Source organism: Canis lupus, chromosome 14 (genome assembly GCF_011100685.1).
Source record: "Canis lupus familiaris isolate Mischka breed German Shepherd chromosome 14, alternate assembly UU_Cfam_GSD_1.0, whole genome shotgun sequence".
Classification (NCBI taxonomy): domain Eukaryota; kingdom Metazoa; phylum Chordata; class Mammalia; order Carnivora; family Canidae; genus Canis; species Canis lupus.
In genome coordinates, this window is record NC_049235.1 from 9,830,556 (window position 1) to 9,857,523 (window position 26,968).

At 34.4% G+C, this 26,968-nt stretch overlaps 1 long non-coding RNA gene across 1 annotated transcript in view; it reads left to right on the top strand.

The window, feature by feature from the left end:
* Positions 1 to 25,390, top strand: part of LOC111098662 — a 48,043-nt gene extending 22,653 nt beyond the window's left edge. The window contains exons 5-8 of the long non-coding RNA XR_005369156.1: positions 4,056 to 4,279; positions 5,566 to 5,599; positions 23,841 to 23,925; positions 24,918 to 25,390. This is a non-coding gene — a long non-coding RNA (uncharacterized LOC111098662). The remainder of the gene's footprint in view (positions 1 to 4,055; positions 4,280 to 5,565; positions 5,600 to 23,840; positions 23,926 to 24,917) is intronic.
* Positions 25,391 to 26,968: the final 1,578 nt, after the last annotated feature.

Here is a 26,968-nt window from a genome sequence, read left to right on the forward strand (position 1 = left end):
TGAAATGCATATATTATAGTCCTGGCAGATTCTGTAGTAAATGCATCCTATTTCAACTTGGTCTTAGAACACATGTCTGCAGTTTTCACTTTTGTAATCTCAGTTAGCATCAACTGCTGACCGGGTTCTAAATTTGGGTGTTTAAATCTAGATATTTAAAGTTTGAAAAAGCAATTTTAGAAAGTCACAGCTGACATATAATAATAACAATAATATTTTAGAAACAATCTGTCTTTGAAACGTCATCTCATAGGGTCATACAATCATTCAACTCTTATCAAGGTTGGAGGATGCAGTGAGTAAAGTAACCTCAGCAAGGTCATATCTACGAGAAATTTCTTGCAAAGATTTACAAAGCTGAAAGTTTAAAATTTTTGTATGTCAGATGGGACTAATGTGCTTAGCAAGAGAATAATTAATAAGTTAATAAGTACCTTATTTCTCCTTGGAAAAAATTCATGAAATTATTGCCACAGTTCACCTATGTAAGAGAGAAAGATATTTCTTATTGACTTTCCACATGGGTCAAGCTATGTTGAAAGTCCAAGAGATATATAGTAAGTACTTTCATTATATGAGATGAGCAATATCTAAGTATGTCTTTTAGTTTAATAAAATGTATAAATGGTGTGTACTCATAGCCAAGAGATACTATGCTACCAAATGACAATTTACTACACTATCTGACTCTTGGGACTAGTTGATGGATTATCACTATAAAGTACATTTTCCCCCTTTATCTTCAAAATCTCTTCGATCAATCATAAATACTTCATTATCCTCATACTTTTTTCCTTAAAATATATTTTTGAATTATCCTGTTAAACAGATGTTTTAACTCCTTTTAGGGAATAAAATTAAGATAGCTCTGATGAATCTAGAAAATTAGTATGATCAATATAACCAGGGAAGGACCAGATTCCATGGACCTTTTCTCTAATATCATTTGAGAATCATTCTATTCACATAATATAATCATAATAGCATCAAACATTAAGGTACCAGTATCTTATGAACCTAATACTTTTTAAAATCCAGCCAGTTACAGAAGAAATGTACACTCTGTCTTTGTGTGCACTCAAGACTAAGAAAAGAGAACCACAGCTTCTTATGGGTTTGATCAGGATTCTGGATAGAAGAAAAGATTTGAGCTTTTATTAAATCATATATAAATTGTTAAAAGTAGGTATAGCCTTAAGTCTATAGGTTTACTTCTAGTTTAACTATATTAAGTAAAAATCAGATTTCAAACGTGCTTTGTTGACTGAAACTGTTCTTCTATGTAGCTAGCTAGCTTCTTTACATAGAAATGGAAAGCTCTCAACTGACTTTATTTATGTTTTGCTTTTCTGAAAGTGTTTCCTATTGATAGTGCTATATGCTGATATACTGATACTGTATTAAGTATTACTTCCAATCTCTATCTTCAAATAACTGGTTGTTGAAAAACAAAAATTTTCTTTTGGAAAAGTTGCCTTTTTTCCATCTCTCATTTTAGTTAAAAAATGCTTTTGATAAAAGTGGATTTACAGCAATGTTTAATGTAGATAAAATGATGTAAGATGCCAGTCACTGGAAATAGATGAAAAGGGCTAGGCAGGGAACACATATGGGCTGAAATCCTACATGGAGCCAGAACTGATGCATACCATGACAACTTTATATGCTAAGAGTAGAACCCTAATAAACCTGAAGCTTTACTCCTAGCCAGTGCTGAAAGAGAAAGGTGACCAGCTAAATAAATCACATTATCCAAAATGGAAAGCAAATTAATTACTTGGAAAAGGCACAAATATTCATGATTCTAAGTCATAAAGAAATTTCTCCCAAGGATTTTTATAATTATAATACACTGTTTAGCTTCAGTGGCTTTTGCAGGATTCCAGCACCAAGATTCACTCTAACCCTTAATGTAATCCCCCATGTCCTCATACCAAAGTATGATCAGTGTAGCAATTCCATGCAGGGAGAATGTGGATGTGGATGTGTGTGGTACGTGCACTTATATGTGTGTATTTGGCTAGGGTATACTTGGAATGAGGTATAGCAAGTGGGGCTAACTAAACAATGCTGACTTTAGTCAGCTGAAGTACAGCACCTGACCTGGTGTTTTGCCAATCCACTGGTGACAGTAAAGATCTAGCAGAAGGACACATTCAGCATCCTTCAGAAAATTCTCCCCCAATATAACTAACTACTTTCAGCTAAGGTTTAATTGATATTTGGTGGTTCAAAATGATGTTCTCTGGTAAAGTTTAAATTCTGACAGCAGAATTTAAATTCAATTCTCAGAGTATTTTAAATAATATTGAGAATTAAGTCTGCCACCTTCCCTTCTGTGTCACTGCCACATGATTTGTTCAGCTTCAGTATTCTCCTTTAATTAATCTACATTGCAGAAGCACATCTCCAGCCTAGTGAGCAATACTTACCAAAGCACTGCTAATTCATATGTTATGTTGAGTTAAGGTTTCTCTGAATGATCATTTAGGTTGGAGTTGTGATATGTGAATTTTATATGAAGATAATTAATAAAAAATCAATTTAATGAATAGCATATGAGATCTTCATTATTTAGTCAGACATAGAACTCAATCAAATATTTCTCATTTTACCATGATATTTCTAATTTATGAAACTTGAGGCTTTCACAAGGGAGGAGTCTTCTTTTGTTTGATTAAATCATTTTGTTGAATTAATCATTAAGAAATTAATATTAATAAATCACAGGTTTTTCTTTGTTCCAATAACTAAGCTGCAAGATTAATCCCTGATAGGTACATAGCATCTAACAGGAGGTTAAACTTGTTGACTTCTAAGTTCCCAATTCACACGGAAAAGCTATTATCTATGATTTTTCCATGCACTTATCATAGGACTCAGGAAATCTCAGTGAATAGCTCTATTAATTGCATGGAGGCAAAAGCCTTTGCCCTACTCCCTGATTTGAGTTGCCTTTCTTGGTTAAGGAAATCATTATGCTCTCCCTGACATGTACAGTGTTTGCCTAACATCTCATGCTTGTAACTTTGACAGTTCTATTCTTAGCTCCTCTTCCTTCTTCCTCCCACTCTCTCCATTTTCCCTCTCCTCTTCTTGACATCTCTTCTTCTTTGTCTTCTCCTTCTCCTTATTCTTGAAATGCATGAACACAGCCTTTGGTACCATGTTGGGCACTACTTTATGTGTAATGAATTCCTACTACCTGTCCCTTATCCTACACCTCTGGCTCTATAGTGAGCCTCCGGTTGTGAACCCACATTCTTCTTAAAAATTTTTAAAGACTTTATTTTATTTTATTTATTAGAGAGAGAGAGAGAGAGAGAAAGCCCACGTGCATGAGCAGGGGGTAGATCAGAGGCACAAGGAGAAGCAGACTCCCTGTTGAGTAGGGACCCCAAATCCAGGCTTGATCCCAGGACCTTGAGACCATGACCCCAGCCTAAGGTAGACACTTAACTGGCTGAGCCACCCAGGTGCCCCGTGAACCCACATTCTTTTCACCTTAATTCCTTAACACCATCTGGCTGAAACAGGGATGATATATGGAGATTTGACTTTAGCCAATGACATATAGCTCAAAGGTAGGGAAAAAAATCCATAATAAATAAGGCCCCTAAGGTGACCAGTTTCAGAAAATGGAAGGGTAAGTTATCAATCTACTTGCCTACCTTTTATAAACTCTGAGTCCAGTCTTTTTCTTTTTTATTTATTTATTTATTTATTTATTTTTTGAGTCCAGTCTTTTTCGATGGCTTGCTGATTAGACCACAAAATTATCTGGGAGGCCCACTCAGGCTAATAGAGCCTTTGAGACCAAAGCCTATTTATATGCTTGTTCTCTATTTTCTCTATATTTTATATTGGTTCTGCCTCCTGCCACGGATATCAGGGATGGGGGGAGGGGCATTTGCACAAGAAGATCCCTCTAATGGGTTTGAAACTTATTATTCATGGAATTACTGAAAAATGTCCTTCTTTGTCATCATGTCATCGTTTCTCTTTTTGTTAATGTGTCTTATACTGTCCTCTTTAATCTCTGTAATCTTTCATAGCCACTCAAAGCATTTCTTCAAGATTCTGCTGCAGGCCACAAAAGATCTCACGCAGTTTCTTAAAAAGCTCAGAAGAAGCAGTATGTGTCTTATCCTCAGGTCAAACTCTCCAGCACAGAAGATTGAGAGCGGAGCTATTCCTATCTCAGGGACTCAGAGGCCAAGGAGAGTATTATTTTGATTTTCCGAAGTGAAGACACAACTGGACGTCCTATATATTCCAAGTACTTAGAATTTTTTTCTGTACATTGCAAATATATGATTTATTTATTCTCCAAATTCTCATTGCATTTAACAACTATATCAGATCACTTTCTACCTTGCTGAAGATTACTTCTTAATAGAATCTGTCCTAAAAGCAGATGTAATTTGAGTATGATTTTAAGAGATCACAGGCAGGACTCCTTGTTCTTGAATTTCTATCATATTCTTTCATTCCATCAGTGTTGTTGTTTTATTCTGGTGGTTCCAGGAGCTTTTTAATCTTTCTGAGGCGTTTTTATTAATGCCAACACACACAGGAGTCTTACCTTCTGTTATCACATTATCAAAGTCAACTGAAAGCAGTTTTAGAATAAAATATGAATAACCCAATTTCTATTGATTAAAAAAGAGAAGGTTGTAAAGCATACAAAAAAATAAATAAATAAATAAAACGGGCTCCAGAGGGCCAAGAATGATTTTTAATAACTACACTTTTTTTTTGTGAAACCATTTCTGCTTCTATATAGTTTTTTCTACTGCTCATGTTTTCTTTCTTTTCTTTTACCTGTGCAAATTATAAATTTCTTGAAGAACTGCCGTGATTTTCTTAATTTAGTTTGGGCAGGAATTAGCAAATTTTACTGTATTCTTTTTTCCTGACTTGTATTATAAGAAAGAAGGAAGTATGTAGAACAATGGGATCAATCACTACAAGTTCCATTTAATCAAGTCAACTTACATATTTACATTCCTAGAATCTTAGAAGTTGATATTTAGAGAAATCACCCTTTAGCAATACAGAGATCTCATTTGCCAATGAAAATTTTAAATATTTGGAGGGGTGTCTTATTTTACTAAGAAATATAAACATTCTACTTAACTAAAGTTTTACTATTTGTGGGGCTGTGTGTTTCTCTGTTAGGCACACAGTGCAGGTATAACAAGAGCTTATTGACTAAGGACCTAAGTTTTATACACTTGGAACAGATAGTTATATTTTTTTGCCAGTTGCAAGGTAAAATGCAAAATGAAACATACAGTGGTCACCTCTTAACTGCAGAGGATATGTTTCGAGGATGCCCAGTGGATGCCTGAAGCACCAGATAGTACCAAACAGAATATATACTATGTTATTTACCTATACATAATACCTATGGTAAAGTTTAGTTTATACATAAGGCACAAACAACAAATAATAATAATAAAATAAAATAATTATAACTATACTGTAATGAAAGTTATGTAACTGTGGTCTTTCTCTCAAAATATCTTCCTGTCCTGGTTCTCCTTTCTCTGATGATGTGAGGTGATAAAATGCCTACCTGATGAGATCTAGTGAGGTGAGTGACATGGGCACCATGTGGTAGCATTAGGCTACTAATGACCTTCTGATGATATATCAGAGGAGAATCATCTGCTTCTGGACCACAGCTGACTCCTGGAAACTGCAACTGTGGAGAGGGAACCATGGATGAGGAGGGACTTCTGTACTCTCCAACATCTGCAGATTGTGGCAAGTAAAAGGGAAAATCCTATCACTGTTTTTTAAGTAGGGAAAATCTTGATGTCTTTTCCTGGTACATGCCTTGCCCAAAATGCTAAAAGAAATAGTGTACTAAAAAATATTTTCAAAAATTATCCCAAATTTTCTTCATAAGATTTTTTTTCTGTGCATTTGCTACTTTTTCATTGTTTTATATTCTGAACATGCTCACTAAATTTAGTCAATCCATTCTGGTAAATGGCCATTCACAGAAGATGCTACTTTCTATAAATGTTATCATCTGATTCAATTTTGTCACCTTATCCAACTTTTCAAAAACTGTTTTATTTCCTGTCAGATCTTTAGTCATCTTAGATCTTGAGTAAAGTAGGATGTCAAAATATCAAATCATCCCTTCTATCCTTTTTTAGTTCTATTCTCTGGTGTTTTCTGGTAAATGAAGGGATTGGCTTTAGCGAGGTGAGGCTTGCTTGCTTTGAAAATGAGAATTCTTGTGCAGTTAATATACTCATTTTTCATTGAAATAGCAACAGTTGAAACACTGGACACCACACTGGAAAATGAGATGACAGAAGTATTGTGTTATATGGAAATCAATTCATTTCGAAAGATGCAACCCATTTGCCAAAGCCATGGTCTCACCACAATAATTTGCAAGTTTTACCTAATTACTAGTGCCATGGTTTATACTTCTGCACGATTTCTGAACTCTAGGTATATGAAAATAATGATGGCTAAGGGTCCCCATTAGATGCAGTATGGCAGCCAAAAGAAAAGAGCAGGAATCATAGAACCCTCCATATCCCTGATCTGTTTCCTTATTCCTATTTGTGTCAGATGAAGTCAGACTTCAGGCAACACCAAAATTGTACAATGGAAGTTGTATGCATCAAGCACTTAACAGATTCTGAAAAAACACTTGGACATAGTTTAGCTTTTACAGAGTTTATCCTCTAAATTCTGAATCTAATAGAAGGTATTATAAATAAATACACACACACATATATATCTCAAATACATCTCTATATAATAAAACTTAATGAAACACCAAAAAATCAACTAATCACTAACTATGACATTGTGATTTATACCGGGTCACTTAAATGACTAAAATATGTATTTCTCACATATATTTGCTTTTCATCCACAGTTCTTGGCTCACAGTTCCCCAAAGCCTTGGAATCTCCTGAGTGATGAGAACAGTGGGAACATCTTTTCTTATAATATTTGGTCTCTTGGCTCTCAGTTCTCAGAAATGCTTCAGTATCCTAAGAGTGAAATGGGTGCCTTCTCATTCATAATAAGCCCCTTTCCACCACAGTTGGGTTCACATTAATGAGGTGACTTTTGGAAAGTGCCTAAGAATGGGGGCTTGTTGCCAGGGAAACCAATCCCCAAAAGAGGGGTGGACATTCAGTCCCATCCTCTGATTTCCGGGGCTGGGAGAGGGGCTAGAGGTTGAATCAGTCACCAAGGACCAAAGAATTAATCAATCATGTGTATGTAATGAAGGCTCCATAAAAACCCAAAAGGTGGAAGTATGGAGAACATCCAGGTTTCTTGTGCTATCATGCTAAGCCCCAAACTCCAGGAGGACAAAGAGTCCTTTGTTCAAGACCTCACTCTGTTGAGACTATTGATCTGGCTGTTGATTCATATCTTTTATATCCTTTACAATGAATCAACAATCTAGTGAGGGAACAGGTTTCCTGAGTTCTGTGAGCTGTTCTAGCAAATTAATTGAACCCAAAGAGGGGGCCTTGGGAACCTCTGATTTATAGACAGTCAGAAGCACAGCTAATTACCTGGACTTATGATTGGAGTCTGAAATGAAGGGTGGTCTTGTGGGGCTGAGCCCTTCAATTGTGGAATCTGATACTGTCTCCAAATAGATAGCATCAGAATTTGAGTTGATTGTAGGAGACTCAGCTGGTGTCCCATGCATTCCTTGGTGGTGTGGGGAGAAAACCCCTATTCCACATGTTGGAATTAGGTGCAGAGCCCCAAATACTATATTTATTGACTACTAAATGGCAATAAAGAAATTTCAAATTAAAATTTTCAAATTAAAATTTATATTATATTATTGTTTAACCAATATGATTGTTATTTTCCATTTCCTTTTTCCCTGTGCATTACTTTCCAGTAAAAGCAATTTTAATTGGTTCAATTTCCATTTTTTAATAAGCAAAATACTGAAGTAATTAAAAATTAATTTGGTTTGATTTATTTGTCATTTACTCTGAGAATATTTGTCATTTACTGTATAATCCCTGTGTTCTAATGGAATTTAGTGCACCAACTTTCAGAATACAGTAACTTATCGAATGCCTTCCTCATGTGCTCAAATAATATACTCCAGTGATTCATGAGATTGTCATTACTTCTGTTGACATTTTATGTAAATGGATCAAAAAAATATTCCAAACCAAATCTTCATCTTTTTTAACCTGGGCTAGCTATAAGACATTAACTTAAATAAATAACTTATGCTTATCTTATATGGCTCAGTCGGAATACACCAAAAGAGGAATAAAAACATGCATTTAATCCCCATGAAAACTGATTTGCTTGGTTCTTTTCCCTGGTCTTTGACTTTTCCCAAACTAAGCATTTAAAGTAGGGTTTTTTTGTTTTGTTTTGTTTTGTTTTGTTTTGTTTTGCATAATGATTGGATAACATGAAAGAGTTGGTAACATAGTGTGATTCCACCTGAGTACGAAGGACACTTGGAATACACTCTATCGCCATGTCAATACTTAGGCAACAAAAAGCACCATACATTTCAATAGAAGTTAGCTGAATGCTTAGATATTGTTCTGGTATCCATTTAGTTTTATTCAACATCAAGCAATTTTCTCATATGGAATGTAGCATCAAGAAAGAACCCAGAAGGGACAATAGTAATGATACGCACAATCAGATTTGGCCTTTAAAGTATGTTTTATGATCAAAAAAATATTCCTTGTTGCAAAGTACTTTCTGTGAAATTAATGAATAGATTTTGATTATAAGTTTAAAATACTAGATTATTTATTATATGGACCTTTATTCATAATCATTTCCCTTAGATAACCATTTGGTGAAATGGAATAAAACTGGATTTCAACCAATGAAGGACGCATTCCTGGAAAGCGAATTCCCCTGGAAAGCCACAAACTACCAAAACTGGAACAGGAAGAAATAGAAAACCTGAACAGGCCAATAACCAGGGAGGAAATTGAAGCAGTCATCAAACCTCCCAAGACACAAAAGTCCAGGGCCAGATGGCTTCCCAGGAGAATTCTATCAAACGTTTAAAGAAGGAATCATACCTATTCTACTAAAGCTGTTTGGAAAGATAGAAAGAGATGGAATACTTCCAAACTCGTTCTATGAGGCCAGCATCACCTTAATTCCAAAAGCAGACAAAGACACCACCAAAAAGGAGAATTACAGACCAATATTCCTGATGAACATGGATGCAAAAATTCTCAACAAGATACTAGCCAATAGGATCCAACAATACATTAAGAAAATTATTCACCATGACCAAGTAGGATTTATCCCCGGGACACAAGGCTGGTTCAACACTTGTAAAACAATCAATGTGATTCATCATATCAGCAAGAGAAAAAACGAGAACCATATGATCCTCACATTAGATGCAGAGAAAGCATTTGACAAAATACAGCATCCATTCCTGATCAAAACTCTTCAGAGGGTAGGGATAGAGGGAACATTCCTCAACATCTTAAAAGTCATCTACGAAAAGCCCACAGCAAATATCATTCTCAATGGGGAAGCACTGGGAGCCTTTCCCCTAAGATCAGGAACAAGACAGGGATGTCCACTCTCACCACTGCTATTCAACATAGTACTGGAAGTCCTAGCCTCAGCAATCAGACAACAAAAAGACATTAAAGCATTCAAATTGGCAAAGAAGAAGTCAAACTCTCCCTCTTCGCCGATGACATGATACTCTACATAGAAAACCCAAAAGCCTCCACCCCAAGATTGCTAGAACTCCTACAGCAATTTGGTAGTGTGGCAGGATACAAAATAAATGCCCAGAAATCAGTGGCATTTCTATACACTAACAATGAGACTGAACAAAGAGAAATTAAGGAGTCAATTCCATTTACAATTGCACCCAAAAGCATAAGATACCTAGGAATAAACCTAACCAAAGATGTAAAGGATCTATACCCTCAAAACTATAGAACACTTCTGAAAGAAATTGAGGAAGACACAAAGAGATGGAAAAATATTCCATGCTCATGGATTGGCAGAATTAATATTGTGAAAATGTCAATGTTACCCAGGGCAATATACACGTTTAATGCAATCCCTATCAAAATACCATGGACTTTCTTCAGAGAGTTAGAACAAATTATTTTAAGATTTGTGTGGAATCAGAAAAGACCCCGGATAGCCAGGGGAATTTTAAAAAAGAAAACCATATCTGGGGGCATCACAATGCCAGATTTCAGGTTGTACTACAAAGCTGTGGTCATCAAGACAGTGTGGTACTGGCACAAAAACAGACACATAGATCAGTGGAACAGAATAGAGAACCCAGAAGTGGACCCTCAACTTTATGGTCAACTAATATTCGATAAAGGAGGAAAGACTATCCATTGGAAGAAAGACAGTCTCTTCAATAAATGGTGCTGGGAAAATTGGACATCCACATGCAGAAGAAGGAAACTAGACCACTCTCTTTTTTTTTTTTTTAAACTCTTTTTTTTTTTAAATTTTTATTTATTTATGATAGGCACACAGTGAGAGAGAGAGAGAGGCAGAGACACAGGCAGAGGGAGAAGCAGGCTCCATGCACCGGGAGCCCGACGTGGGACTCGATCCCAGGTCTCCAGGACCGCGCCCTGGGCCAAAGGCAGGCGCCAAACCGCTGCGCCACCCAGGGATCCCCTAGACCACTCTCTTTCACCATACACAAAGATAAACTCAAAGTGGATGAAAGATCTAAATGTGAGACAGATTCCATCAAAATCCTAGAGGAGGGATCCCTGGGTGGCGCAGCGGTTTGGTGCCTGCCTTTGGCCCAGGGCACGATCCTGGAGACCCGGGATCGAATCCCACATCGGGCTCCAGGTGCATGGAGCCTGCTTCTCCCTCGGCCTGTGTCTCTGCCTCTCTCTCTCTCTCTCTGTGACTATCATAAATAAATAAAAATTGAAAAAAAATATTAAAAAAAAAATCCTAGAGGAGAACACAGACAACACCCTTTTTGAACTCAGTCATAGTAACTTCTTGCAAGATACATCCCCGAAGGCAAAAGAATTAAAAGCAAAAATGAACTATTGGGACTTCATCAAGATAAGAAGCTTTTGCAACGGGACTTAAAGTTTTCTGCTACATTTTTCGTCTTTTTACTTGAGTGAATATCTTAAAACATTTTGTATTTACTTACCCCATATCACAGTGTGTATTAATATTCTCATTATAACTGTACTCATCCTCCGTGTTCTTTCTTCATGTATTTTCTGTATCTTTTTTTTTTTTTTTAAGATTTTATTTATTTATGCATGAGAGACACAGAGAGAGAGAGAGAGGCAGAGACACAGGCAGAGGGAGAAGCAGGCTCCATGCAGGGAGCCTGACATGGGACTCGATCGTGGGACTCCAGGATTATGCCCTGGGCCGAAGGCAGGTGCTAAATCCCTGAGCCACCCAGGGTTCCCCCTGTTTTCTGTATCTAATCACATACATACATGTTTCAGGGTCTATCCCTTAACACTTATACTCAATTTCAGTTGATTGAAATTTTGACTTAATTTTAATATTTAACTTCTATATCTGCCTTTTACTTTTTTTTTCTTAAGTAGCTCCACACCTAATGTAGAGCCCAAAGCAGAGCTTAAACTCTTGTCCTGAGATCAAGACCTGAGCTCAGATCTAGAGTCAGACATTTAACCCACTGTGTCACCCAGGTGCCCCTATCTGTGCCCTTTATCTTTAGTTCTCATTATTGTTATCTGCTATTTAGTTCCTTCTCTGTTACCTTTACATTTAAATCTTTCCAGGGATGCCAAGGATGTGTCCTTTCTACCCACCTATGCACACTTAATAAGTCAAATTAATACCTTTTGGTTTGTTTCTTCAATGCTTTTTACGTGACAGCCTCAATTTTCTATTTGCAATTACAATCCTCTGCAATCCTGTGCTCTAGTCTGGGTGGAATTCAGTGAGCTACCAGATGTGTAAGACCCATCTTTGGGAGGACAAAGATACATTATCAGATGGGCAGAGAAAGGCAGTGAATGGAGTACAGTGAGAGGGATCAGTTTTGAGGGATCTGGTCCTCACAGGACCAGAATATTAGGATTTTTCAGTATATAAGAAATACTCTGACTCAGTATTTATCTTATCCTAATCTTATCTTTTCCTGCAAACTCATTTGTTCCCCCTGCCCTATTGATTTTTAACATTGGCATCTTTAATATCACTACCCAGATTGTGGGTTTTGTTTGTGTTTTAAACTTATTTTGCCATTGGATGTTAGTCCCACCGTCAACCCTGCCCTATATTCCAGCACTGGGTAATATCAGACTAGCTGTTACTGACCTACTCCATCTCATTTGTCTGTACTGAGAGCTGGCTCCAATCCTATTCTCCACACAACCAAAGTAGACATATGCCTCATTACTGAAAGTCTTCACTAGCTGAGATTGCACTGATGATCAGTTCCATTCATTATGTGATCGAGCTTCACTTTGACACTTTCATCTACTCTGTTTTTGTTGACACTTTCTACTCCTTTGGTTTCTATGATAATATACTATTTTAATTTTCTTAATTCTTCCTTAGCTTCTATTTTCGTATTGTTTGTCTCTTCATCTTCCCCTTCTTTCCTCTTAAACACTGGTGTTTCACAGCTTTCTAAACTCTGCTCCATTTGCTCTCACCCACTAAACATTTTTTTAAGGATGAGTTAATCCAATCTCATCGATTCAGATATTGCCTGCGGGTTTATGTCATCTAACATCGAGTGTATCCACATTATCTACATCAAACTTTTCCTTCCAAATGACTGAAATTGCTGTTGTCGTAGTTGCTAACAACTATTATGCTGCCAAATGCAGCAGCTTATTTTCTGTTCTCACATTTCTGGGGTCACAGCAGTGTTTTCACTTAGTGGCCTTATCCTTTGTTTCTGACATGCTTTCCTCTTGCTTTTCTTTTGGCTTCCATCCATTTTAAAAATTGAGATATTATTGATTTATAATAGTATATTAGTTTCGGAGTTAAAACATGATAATCTGATTATCTATATATACTTTGAAATGATCACCACAGTAGGTCTAGTTAACATCTGCCACCACACACAGTTACAATCTTCCTTTTCTTTGGCTGAGAGCTTTTCAGGTTTGCCCTCAGCAACGCTCAAATATGCAAAAAAATATTGTTAACTATAGTCACCCAGCTGGACATACTTTTTAACTGAAGGCTACCACCACTTAGCTTTCTTTTCTATTGTTCTTCCTGGGCCTTACCAGTAAATTGTGTATGATTTGGGAGTTTTTTTCTGAGCCCTCCTTTCTTGTCTATATCAATTGTCTTCTTAGTGAGCTCATCCAGTTTCATGGTCTAGATCCCATATTCCGATGATATGCACAGATAGATATGTAATGATATGCTACATATCATGCCATGATAATACACTATCAATATGTATATATACATATGTATGTATTAAGATATTAAATGTGGAGCTAAAAAAAGAGATCAGAACTGAAAATTACCTATCGGTCTAGATAGAGATCTGAGAGATATAAGATGATCTTTCCAGTTATTTGGAATGGACATGATGGACATGTCCTTAATGGATGGACATGTCCTTAATGGACATGATGGAATCTAATTCATATTTTATGCCAACCTCTAATCTTAACCCCCTCATATTTTCCCATCTCAGTTAATGGACCCACTACCATCTGCATGGAAATTCAAGCCAAAAAACCCATATTCGAGTCTGCCTGTTCCTTGTGCTCTCATATTCATCATCAAGTCCTATTAGCTCTAGCCTCAAATACATATCTCAGATATTTCCACTTCTTTCTATAACAGTGTCTTTACTTTAATAAAAGCCACCACCATTTCTTGTTTGGTGTAGTGGACAGTACTTCTTATTGATCAATATCCATTTCCCTCACCTGGTCTGGCCATATGGTTACTTTAAAAAATGAAATGTGAGCAGTGGTGAGCCTTGCCACTTACCAGCAGAAACTTTAAAAGAACACTATACTTTACTTCATCTTTTTTTCCTCTGAAATAGTGACAGTGTTCCAGAGAATGCACACATCATCAGCTTGGATCCCAACCTGAGCATGGTGACAGCATATAGCAGAGGCCTTAGCAACCCACAATAGAAATGATATTTGGTGAAAAGCAAGCCTTTGTTGCTGTGAGTCACTGTGATGTTGGTGGTGTTTGTTACCACAGGATCGGCTGGTTCTGACCATACAGCAAACTGAAGGCAATATGTCTTCAATGTATATCTCTCCTCTCACACTTCTCACACCATCCATTCCCCTCACTATACTTAGTGTCACCTTTTCCAAGAACACTAAGCTGTCACTCCTCCCCCAGTAACTGTCTGTTGCACCTAGAGTAATATCCAAAGTCCTTTAATGGCCTCCACAGCCCTGAAAAGCCTGGGCCCTGCCATCCTCTTAGACTTCCTCTCATCCCACTCTCGGCTGACTGTCCACTTCTTATGCTGGCCTTCTTTTTCCCTCTGAATATGTTAAAGTTGCTACTAAATGAGAGCCTCCATCTTTCCCGTTCTCAATACTTCCCTTACTTCTCCTGTGGCTGTCAGTTTCTCATTCCTCAAGTACTACTCATCTCCCTAACACCCGTGCTCTCCTTTATGTGACCACCTTCTCTAACGCAGTGTCCCTCTGCCCTACTCCTTCTGGCATGAAGAAGTTAAAATTTCCGTAGGATTCTGAATGTAACATGAAATGCAGATGGTAAAGTGACAATGTATATAGTTTCTCATATTTTTCTCTATTAAGTTTTTAGGGGGCAGGGAACTTTTCATCTTTGTGTCCCTAATATCCAGTGCTATACAACACACAACATATAGTAGGTAATAAATAAATGATTGAACTGAGTTAAGTATCTCTACATATCCTTCCACCTTTGTCTATTTTTGAGTAGATTAAAGATTAGGAAAGACCAAAATAGTAAAGCTTCACAACAGTTTTTATCCTTTTGTAAATAAATGTCCAAACAAGACTGCCCTCCTCCCTATCTATACACACCAAGTGTCTCAGAGTATTGACCCTTTCATATCATATATTTTAAGTGCAGGGTTCAACCTACCTGATCATTGGTGGTGTGTTCTCTACAGAAAAAAAAAAATATTATTTTTAGATTTTATTTTTGCCAAAGTAAAATATGCAGCTGAAAAAATGTTTTAAAAAAACAGAAAAACATAATTTAAAGCAATGCATTCACACATCATCTCTTCCCATCCTCAGGCCCATTCCCAGGGCCTTTTAAAACCACTTCTACTTTTATATAATTTGCTTACATGCATAATTAACATGAAAGAAGTGTGAGGATACTAAATCATCATCTTTCATGGAGGAGGTGGTAATTCACATCTTGCTATCAAAACAATATAAAAATTAATTATTATAGAGGTATTACTTGTATTGAACTTTTCACTAGCTAGGTTTATAAATGTTCTGAGAGGAAAACAATGTAATGAATAAATAAATGACACAAAATAATAGAAAAAAACAAACACAAAAAATACTATAATTCAACTCTGAAAACTTGAGATAAAAATAACTTTGACAATCAAAGTTGAATTTTAGTAACAAGAGAAGTACAAAAAGATGATGTTCACTTACCTATGCATTTGCCTTAAAGAAGCTTCTTTCTGTCTGAATACCTAACATTTTAACCTTACAGACATTATCTCATTTAATAACCACAATGAAATTACTAAGAAGATATCAATTGGTGAGATGTGCAATTATGCAAATGAGAACACAGACTTGGGCCATTCAGTGGTGAAAAAAAGAAAAACAACAGAAAATGGCTGAACCAGTCTAAATCTAAGTGTGATGACTTCAAGTCCAATACCCTTACTTTGTATTATTAGCTTTGATTCCTAGCTCTGGGAAATTAAAATCGGATTGCATATTATCCCCTTTTTTATTTTTATTGTTTTACTGCCTAATCCAGAAGTATGGAATTTTGGTTGGTATTCCAATGTGATGTGATTCATTCTATAAGGAAACTAAAATTTTATTGATTTGTTTTCTCTCCTTGCTGACTACGCAGACATTTTTCTCAATCTTAATCAATTCTCAATTACAAAAAAAAAAAAAAAAAGGGAAACAGAGTCAGAAAAAAAATAGTTTATATAGAATGCTTCAGATATCCAAGGGATTGTAGAAAAGAACAAAAAGGTATACATGCAGTGTTCTCCCCTAATCCGAGCTCTTAAGCCTAGTGTGTCCTTTAGTCTTTTTGTTCTTCTAGTCACCCAGTATGTATATGCTGTAGATAAAAGCATTTTCCTACTTTAGTTGAGACACTATTTCAAACTTGAGGCTTTATGCAGTTCTAGAATATTAAATGGAAGTTAAAAAAACAGTTAATAATAAGAGCTGGAAATCTTACAAATTTATTCAAGGAACATGAATGGTGGGTGAAATTTTATGGACTATTATAAATATTAAAGACTGAAGGCAATTGCCAAACTCTGTGCTTTGTATATAAAAATCACATTTCTTTTAAAACAAGAAAACTGGTATATTTCAAATTGAGCTTTCCTCGAATTATTTTTACAAAACAAAATAATCCATCAGATATGATAATGAGATATAGCAAAACATTATTTATTTAAAATCAAATGATATACCTACTGAATTTATATATATATAAATATATATACATATGCATTTGTATAGCTCTATTTAATTTTCAAATACACTTAGTAGCTCACAAATTTCAGGTATGTTTGCTATAACCAAGAACCTTAAGAAAAATAAAATATAATACTATAAACTTATATCCTTGCCAGGATCCCCTACACCAAGCTATCTTTCTTTCTTTCTCCTCCTATCTATCCTTGAAATTTACTTTGACTCATACTGTGAAGTAACTTCTGGCTGGTCCAGAACCCACAGCACTCTGCTCAGACATTTGCAGTCAGCGGTCTCTTATATTCTCACTTGTAACATATCTTGAGTAGTTATACAATGTTTCATAAATTCATCATGTTAAGCTCTATCCTCTCAACTGAAACATCAACTTCTTGAGATCACTATTTGTAACCCCTCAGAACTCATCAAAATTCCCTTCAAAGAAGTGATAAGTTTCTTTCAAAAAAGATAGAGTACTTTCATGATACTTTCCCATATCATAAAATAATGTTTTCTTTACCGGATTTGATTCATTAAAAACAAACAAACAAAACAGATACTGGATTTGAAATCAAGTTCTTGGTTGTTTAAAACAATGTATGTGAAAGATACACTCTTAATTTTTTTCAAAAATATTTGAGAATTTGTTTTACCTTAGGTTATTTATGCAATTGTTTTAAAGAAGTGTATTTTCCTTTTATATGGTGACAATTTTCCTTAGCAGTCCACATTTTTACATAAAAAGAAAAAAAGTGAATTTTTTTAAGCATCCTAGAAGAATGCTGGACTTTTCAACATCTATTTTCAAACTTACTTATTATCTGTGTTCTCTCCCTATTTGCCATAACAATGTTTTCCTTTACCAAGACCCTAGTTGCTTTGAAAGTGATTAACTAATATTACACATTTACATAAATGAAATAATGTGAGTGAAACCCTTCAAATGGTATTTGGTACATAGTAAAAACTCATAAAAGATAATCATTATCAAATCTGACCCATAACTTGACTGCCTAATTTCTTTTCCCAAATACTAAACTATAGAATACTCCTGAGTAATTAACTATTACTTCCTTAAGAATGTTAGAAAAAGTAAAAAAAAATATTATTAATAATAATACTGCTTCACTTATTTTTCCCCTTATCCATTCCCAGGGTATTTAAACTAGATAAACTAGATAATTTAAGTTTGTAAAGCAAACATTTTTCTTTTGGGTGTATAAGAAACAAAGAGATCTATTTCTAAAACACCCTATATTTTACTCTTGTAATCAAATCTAAATCTCTTTGTGTAATGTTAGTAGCATTAAGCACAGAACATATTTCCATTTTATCTCAGTGAATTCAGTAAGTGGATGAGAGCCATTGTCTAAACAGTGCTGAGAATGCTAATGCTTTATAAATCAATGGTGCATTTATTTGCCCCTCAAAGTGAAAGATCAGTTAATTGCAGCAGTAATATCATATTCTAAATTGTGTTCCAATTGAGCAATCCTGAAAGAATTAATTTCCAGTCATCCTTCTTAAATTGTCAAGTAGACTAGGATGAGCTATATATCAGAGATATACCCACATGTTCTTTTTGAAAGGTATTTGGAAAGATTTCTTTCTCTCCTGAAAGAATAAAGATATCTGTTATCTAGAGCTTGCCTTTCCACAATTCCTCTTCTTATTAGCAATGTCTAAAGAGACAATTTAAAAACAATCTCTGTTTTGGTTTACAACATTATTAATTGTGAGACTGAGGTGACAACCAGCTAGCATGTCAAAGAGTTCTGAGATAACTGAGGGAAGTTTAGAGTGCTCACTTAGTACGTTGGGTTCACTATACACAGATAAGAAATAAAATTCTAGGAAACATAGCACTTATTTTTGCTTAGCTCTAATTGATCAAATTGCTGTTTTGCTTGTGAATGTGTCTGGGGTTCTTGAAGTTGTTTAAGTTCATCAGTGGTTCTGATGAAAAAAATACTTTCCAAGGAATCAGAAATAGTAAGTTCAGTATCGAGTTGGCAACCAACTGGCTTAATTGAGTCCTCCATTTGCTACTTTTAAAGGAATTTTGACTTTAACTTCCAGTTAGAATGTAGAAAAGTGCAAAAAAAAAATTCATCACATGATAATAAAAAACTCAGGAAAGAGAAAATTATATTTTCATATTATTTTGGGCTAGCAAACAACACTATCCTTTATTCATCAAAGAGTGTGCATTAATCTAATGACTTGTTTGCTAAAAATTTGACTATTAAGTAACACTTAGCAGTCCCCCTTTATGGTTATGTGGAGTTTTCCACATTGTAAAATACAAATTAATATATATTTTATGAGAGCCAAGGATGCAGAACAGCCAGCTGGTCCCAGATTTAAGAGGGTTACAATCTCCTGCAAGGAAAGACAAGATGTGATCACTTAACAGAGGAGACATAGTTGGGCACTGATAAAAAGTCAGCTATAATAGTTAACTTTTCATTCCACTCTTTCAATTAGTAACCATTAAAATAAAGCAACATTTTATTCCATTATATAAAATTTTCTTGTCACTAGCTAAATTAAAGAATATTACTTAAAAGCTATCATTTAAGAAAGAATGTTGGGTAGGAAACTAACTCCAAAGGATATATACAAGTGTTATTTTTTTTTGGGGGGGGGGAGTGAAGAATTGTGTAGTTTTGTCAAACAAAAAAAAATCGTTTTAGATAAAACAAAATGAAACTGATTGCTTAGATCATTATGATGTTTACTCTTAATATTCCAAATATTCCACACAAAGGTGTGTAAGAATTATACACACCTTTCACAAAATTATTTAATAAAGAAACTGATTATATCTATACAATTTTTTGCTGTTATTTGAAAGAAACACAACTCAGAGTAGATATATTAGGTAAAGATATATTAACTCATTTAGCTGGGCAGTTCTGGGGGCTTTGGGTGGTCATGATTGAGGAATGCTAATGATATCATAAGAAATTGTTCTCTTTTCCATCTTATTCTCTGTTTTTTCAAGCCTTCAAATTGGTGGCAAAGATGACTATTAAGATACTGTATTATAACTGGCTAAGTCTGAGTCATGTATGTTCCCTTGTGGATGAAAGCATCAATTCCAATCAAACCATATTGAATATGTCATGTATTTAAAAAGAGGGTTCTGATATCAAACAAATCACAGGGGTTTCTGTTATAAAATAAACTGAGAGAGGATTGTATAGTATTTGTGAAAGGGTGATATATGCATTTCATGAAGGATGAACAATTTTTCCATTGATATGATGTAGAAATTTTTAATTAATTTTAGTTTTTTAAGATATTATTTCTTTATTTGACAGAGTGAGAGAACACAAGCAGGGGGTGTGGGAGAGGGAGAGGAGAAGCAGGCTCCCCACTAAGCAGGGAGCCTGATGTCGATGTGGAGGGGCTCACCCAAGACCCTAGCTAGGATCATGACCTGAGCTGAAAGCAGATGCTTAACTGACTGAGCCACGCAAGCGCCCCCTAGAAAATTTTAATTTAATAAGGAAAGCCTCTTCATAGGCAATTAAAAATTACTTATTAGAAGTTAGAGCATTTCATGTTAGATTATGTCTTTGTACAGCAAACTGGTCTAACTGGTCTATTTCTTTTTTTAAATTTATTTATTCATGAGAGACAGAGAGAGAGAGAGAGAGAGAGAGAGAGAGAGAGGCAGAGACACAGGCAGAGGGAAAAGCAGGCTCCATGCAGGGAGCCAGAGGTGGGACTCGATTCTCAGTCTCCAGGATCAGGCCCTGGGCTGAAGGCGGCGCTAAACAGCTGAGCCACCGGGGCTGCTCTGGTTACTTCTTTTACTGTTTCCCAGAGTTATATTGACAGAGCCAGAGTGTTGAGTTCTGTGGTGGATGAGTGACCATGCATAATCTAAGGGATCAGTTATCATTCTTGTTCAGACCTTCAAAAATAAATTTCTTTACTCATTCTCAAAGAGAAAGCTCTCTTTTATCTATCAATCTGGTCTTTTGAGAAGATAAAAGTGATTATTTTATCAAGCTAATTTCCAAACCAATTTATTCATATTGATAAATTGATTATCCTAAAGGCATATTAATAATTATCCTACTAAGGCTGTTGTTACCTGAATGATTTAATAAAGTTTATTGAAATATAACTTATGTATTATAAAATGCATCCATGCTCTATAATTTTATAAGTTTTGTTAGGTTTCTTTATGTGTATTTCACCAGCACAATTACATTTTAAAGAATAACATTTGAGTTAGTTCAAAATGGCAAATGAGCATAAACATTTACTTGGCATCTCTTCAAAATCTCCATTAAATTAAACTAGTAGTAAAAGGCAAATTATAAAAATGGAAAGTAATAAGAAGGGGTGGCCACACAGATGAGAAGAGCCTCTTGAGAGATACAAATAGAGAGGGCTACAGTTATGCCATCCAATGGTTTCGGTGTTATGAAGAAGAATGTACCTTTTAGAATACAGCAGCTCTCTCTTTCCAGAATCTACTACCAGAACCCTGAAGGGATTTTTCTGTATCTTCAGTTTGGGAGCTTGGTAGAATTCCTAGCAGGAAAACCCAGGAACTTGTGGAAATTCCGCTTAAACTACAGACTTCCAGGAGTTTCTCGCTCTCATGGTAGTCTATATTGATCCAGTACTTCATCAATAGAACCATTCGAACATTCCTAGAGGTGTATGGCTCTAGGGGTGTTTGCTCCCCAGGAACAGATCAAGGCTGTATCTCTCTATGCACCTGTTTCTTCAGATTCTGGAATGGTAGTTTGCCTTATGACCTCAGTGCACTGCTAACTCCAAGAAAAGATCTGATTTTCAGATCTGTTCAGATTTTGATTACTGTAAAGACGAGGTTTATGACTTCCAATCTCTTTACATGTCAGAGCTGACCTGAAGTGACTTTCTTAATGTTAAACATTTAAACACTTGTCTAGTCACACTTATTTATTCCTACTTCATCTTTGCATTCATTTTGATCTCTGATTTGTTATTTTTTCATTTCATTTATTTAGAATAATTTTGTTTAATATAGCACAACCAATATGAGCAATTTAATATATTTCTTGCCATTAGCTTTTTTCTTACATTTCCATCCTCAATCTTTTATATATAGAGTAGCTTATTAAACCTGTTGCATTATTTCTGCTCATCCTTTTTAAAACATAGCTTCTGTTGTATGATTTACAATGATTTTTACTAATATTAGTATTTCTATTCCAAGCTTTTGTTCTTTATAATTAAATGATACAGTAATAATATTTTTCTTTCCTCTTCTATGTTTTCATTTTTAAATAACATGCAATTAATGCTTATGAAATATGTTGACAATAAATACAATGCATTATAATGAAATTTTGCCTGACTTCACAGAATAAAATCTTGAACAGTGGCAAATTTTTATTCATGTATTCCTATATTCCTGTCCATATCTAACTCCTAAATCCAAATTTTATTTATTCATGTATGCCAAATTATAGGCTACTTGTAGAAAAATACTTGAATTTTATGGTTTACTTTTACAGTCCTTGGTTGGTTATCTTTCACATAGTAGATAGTTGATAAATATTTTTCTCAACTAAATTCGGATTTGAAAAAAAATTTACAAATTCCCAGAACCATCTTGTTCTTGAATTGATTTACACTAAAATAAATTTTCCTATGTTGTGAACTGATTTGTGTTGTTCAAGTATTTCATACAGATATTAATTCAAGCTATAGGTCTGTATTGCCTTTAGTATGTATAATTGGTGTCTGTTCTATTTACTTTTATGGGCAGAGATTACCTGTTTATTATAGCAGGTAAGGCTAACCATTTTTTATGTACTTTCCTTTTTATCATTCAGAGAACAATCCTATAGACAATCTAAGAAAGCCATCAGGAATTACCATTTGAATGCATTCCCTTTCCAGTTTACCATTATTATTATTATTATTATTATTATTTTGAAGCGTCTAAATATTATCAACTAAAGAAACTCTTTCATTTATAGGACAAGAATTATATGCATAAACACCTTTCTTGTTCTGACTACCATCAGTGTAATCAGACAGATGTTCTCTTAGAATTAATGTTTCATTTTATCAATGTTTAGCACATTCAGAAGTACACATTTAAAAATATGCCTTACTGGTTGTCTTCATTTCTATCTTTGCAAAATTATTGCTGTTCTAGAACAGAGAACATTGAGACTTGACTATGAAAGTGAATGCTAAAATAAATGAAGTCTTATAGTTATCAACTTCTGAGAGTTGATGAAATGTAATATTGTTACTGAAGTCATCTGACCAATTATCATTAGAATCTGCAGAAGAATAACATGGATCTATTGATTTCAAAACCATGTAATTAAAAAAAAAGAAAACACCACATAGATAAATCATTTTATGGTAATTAAAAAGGTGCCTTTATAATTGAATGCTTATAGGATCCTCTCAAACAATGGAGTAAGAATAGAGTAATGGAAAAATGGGGAAAAAAAGAAAATTCTTAGAATTTTAATTATAGATGAGGAGTGCATAAACTGTTTTCAGTTTATGTATATTATGGTCCAGCTTTCAATTGATATTAAGAAATTATTGCATCTAATTCTACAATTAGTATTGTCTTAGTAAATATAATTTATTCATTATTGTCATTATCTCCAAATTACAGATTTCTACTTGATTTTGCACACTATGTAATGCTTAGTTAGACATAATCAGAAATTTGTTAAATGGAAGTTTATTGGAAGTGAAGGTCTGAATAAAAATTTGGTCTTCAGTGACATAATAATTACAATTTAAAAAAATTTTTCTTTTATTGTCTAACCAGGGCCTTAGAGCTGGCTTTTTTTATTCTTTCATATGAATTATTTAGATAATGAATATTCTTCTAATTTGGTTTTTAAAGCCCAAGAAATAACTAAGACTATATAGCTAGTTTAAAATGTGTTTGTTTTTGGTGACTAAAAAAAATTGATGATTAGAAACAAAGGCTAACTTTACTTCTCTATACCTTAGGTTACCAGTGAAGGAAAATAGTATGGTTTTCTGCTCTCATAGTTCATCTTCAGTGGTAGACACTATACTGCTACACCATTACCTTAAATTAGATTTTGTTCAGAACTCAATAATATTTTTATATATATATATATAATTTTTTTATGTAATTGCTTGGATAATTTCTTTCTCTAATACAAGGTTGCAAGATCTATGATGAAGTCTACTTTTTTGGCTCAAGCTCATATATGATTGTCCAGTGCTTACCTACCACAGGACCTAGAAGGTGAGGCACATTCAGAAATATTAAAATGCCTAATAAATAAATCATTTAAATTAAATTCAATGCTGGAATAAAATCAGTGAATTTAATGAACAAAATTAAAAAATAAAAACTTTTGGGTTTAGATGATGGTTACAGAATTTAGCCAGTTCATTTGTACCATAGAAAAGGTGGAATCATCATCTGATTCACTCATATTAGGGCTGTAATATTTCTTACTACTTCTTTTCCTAACCTCTCAGTGTGGGTTACAGTTTACCTCTAAATTAGCTTATTATTTTCTTATGCTTTTTAAAAGTATAACTTGAAAGAATTGAAGACTAAGACTCAAGATATCCTTAGACTATGAACTTGGGATATCATCCCATGCGACCAAGTGGACCTTGCAAATGTTTGTGTGTGGACTAATGAGAAAATTTTCTCAAAACATTAGCATTGATTTAGGTTAATGCTAAAGTTGTCAGGAGATCTTTTCCATAAACAAATATGAATTTGTTAAATAGCAAGGTAAACACTAATTTGGTATAACCTCATACCCACACACAGTAGGGTTCATGCATATAAAATTCGATTATAGACAAAGCAAATATTATATTGTGGGGGTACATATTTAAGTATTGGACAATAAGTTCAAAATTAGAGTTATTATTTATTTCTGGGAGGATCAACAGTATCCTGGAGTGATTCTTGGAATCTTCAAAATATGATGTTCTATCCTAAGTTTGCTGTTGGGTTAACTGGGTGTTTGTGTCTTTGTTAATATTTATAATTAGTATATATTATGTTTTCTTTTATATTCATGAACTTATTCATTAAAACAAAAAAAATAGACATTATAATTTCTGTGTGGTTTTGGCAAAACTTCTATGGTTACTGCACAATTTTTAGGAGTAAAAGTATTTGGTTTTGTAATTACTTCAGTTATTTTGAAATACTGGATTTAGTATGTTAATATAACATGAAAATAAAATCACTAATAGGCATGTTTGCCCTAGGGGGAAATATCCATTTTCATCAACAGAAAAGAAAACTAAGTGATAGTAAGAGACAGCAATAAATCCATAGAGGATGACAGTCTCCAGAAACAAGAGAATGTGAAAAATTAATTCTACCTTCTTGAAGGAGCAAAGAAATTTGGTTTAAAAAAACATGTATGTATAACCGAGAAAGATAAAAAGAAGGTACAACAATCTTTGTATAGTGTCTAAAAATATAATGCAAATTGAAATTCAGTGTGTTCTTTTAGTGATTTTTAAAATGGCATTTTATATTTGAATATTAGATATATTAAAATTATATAAAGTTATACGTGTATTTTTTATGAAGTCACATAAGCAATATTATATGACTTTTGTTGCAATGTGCCAGCAATTCTTCTTGCTTTGTGTGGTGGAAACTCCTTATCATAAATATTGTCATAAATTATTATCTGAGTTCTTTTGGTTGTTGTTTTGGTCTTATGCATTACTCATGGTATATTATTAAAAAAATCTTGAGGTTCAAAATTCCCTATAAGTTAATTCATTATGTATAATTATGAATATATATGATTTATAAAATATAAAGATGAGTTATTTATGAATTATGTGGATATTCTGTATGATTAATATGTAATATTAAATTAATATTCATACCCCATATAATTAATAACAAGAAGCTTCCATATAGATACAATGAAACAAGCAAACCAACTCACGGTTTTGTTTTGTCTTGTTTTGTTTTGGTGGTCGGAAGAGGGGAAGAAAGTCACTTCATTCATATTAATTTGCAAACATATAATATCACAAAGCTAATTTAAGGACACACAAACATTTACCAAGCCCCAAACTACCATTTCAATGAACTTCTACATAGTAAGAATACTCTCTTGCATTGCAATTCTGAAGTGAGGAAGCTATTAGTGATAGAGGTGACGTTTAACTGGTGGTTTTAACTTTCTACTTTCACTATCAATTATATTTTCATGCTAAATTAACTTGGACATGAGAGATGATTTTCATCTCTTTCAATTTGGACTTCTTGATTAGGCTAATCCATTTGTAAATCTGCAGTGTTTCAGCATCTCACTGAAACCCTCACAAAGTTTTAAGAACCCTGGTTCTGAGCACACTCCAAAAATTGTTTCATCTCACAGTGGTAACAGCCAAATTGCTGCTGCTAAAGCATGCAGGGTGGCTTCCCTGAATCTCCTTGTAAGTGATGTCAGGCCTTGAAGGCTCAGCCTCACTTCCTCCACTGAGGCCCCCAGAGAAAGCGCAAAGTTCTAACTTTAACTCAATCCTTAATTATCCATTTCTCATTTTACGCCCAGCAGTTGAAAAGCTTTACTCTCTTCTCTACACCAATGACAGTCTCTTTTTCTTTGAGACCTTCAATGTACCACCTCCATGAAATACACCTTAAAAACTTGCATCCACTCTGAATGATCTTTTTAAGTGCATTTCTTAAGTTTTCACTAAAAGTTAGACTAGTCTGGTAATGGAGTATGATATTAATTAAGTGTCCCGATTATCTACAGGTCAACAAAAATATTCCCTCTGAAGTCCATAAATTTTGGAAAGTTTCTTTAGGTTTTACCGAATAGCATGTTTACGCAGGATTATTTAGAAATGTTGAACATGAAAGTAAAGAAGCATTATTTCTAGGTAATATGGGGTAGAGGTGGACTCTAACTGTTGAAATTGTTTTAGTCAATAACCACTTACTTTATACCTGGAACTATTAGAAGAAAATTGCTGCAGGAGAAACCCTGGCTAGTAGGATAAATACTCTGACAAAATTATGCTTTAAGATATTTATCATAGAGTTTATTAATTAATTTAATGTATATTTGCTAAATACCAAACATGTGCCTGCTATTTTTCTAGGAATGAGGGGGCACGTCAATAAACAGGACAGAAAAAAACTCCATGACCTTCTAGTGCTGGAATTATCTCCTCATATAATTATGGCTAAGAAATATTGACACTTATAATCCATTTTGAAATTTAGTATAATGCCTTCACCCTCCCCAAAGAGTTCAGCATCTCATCAGACAGTATTGAAC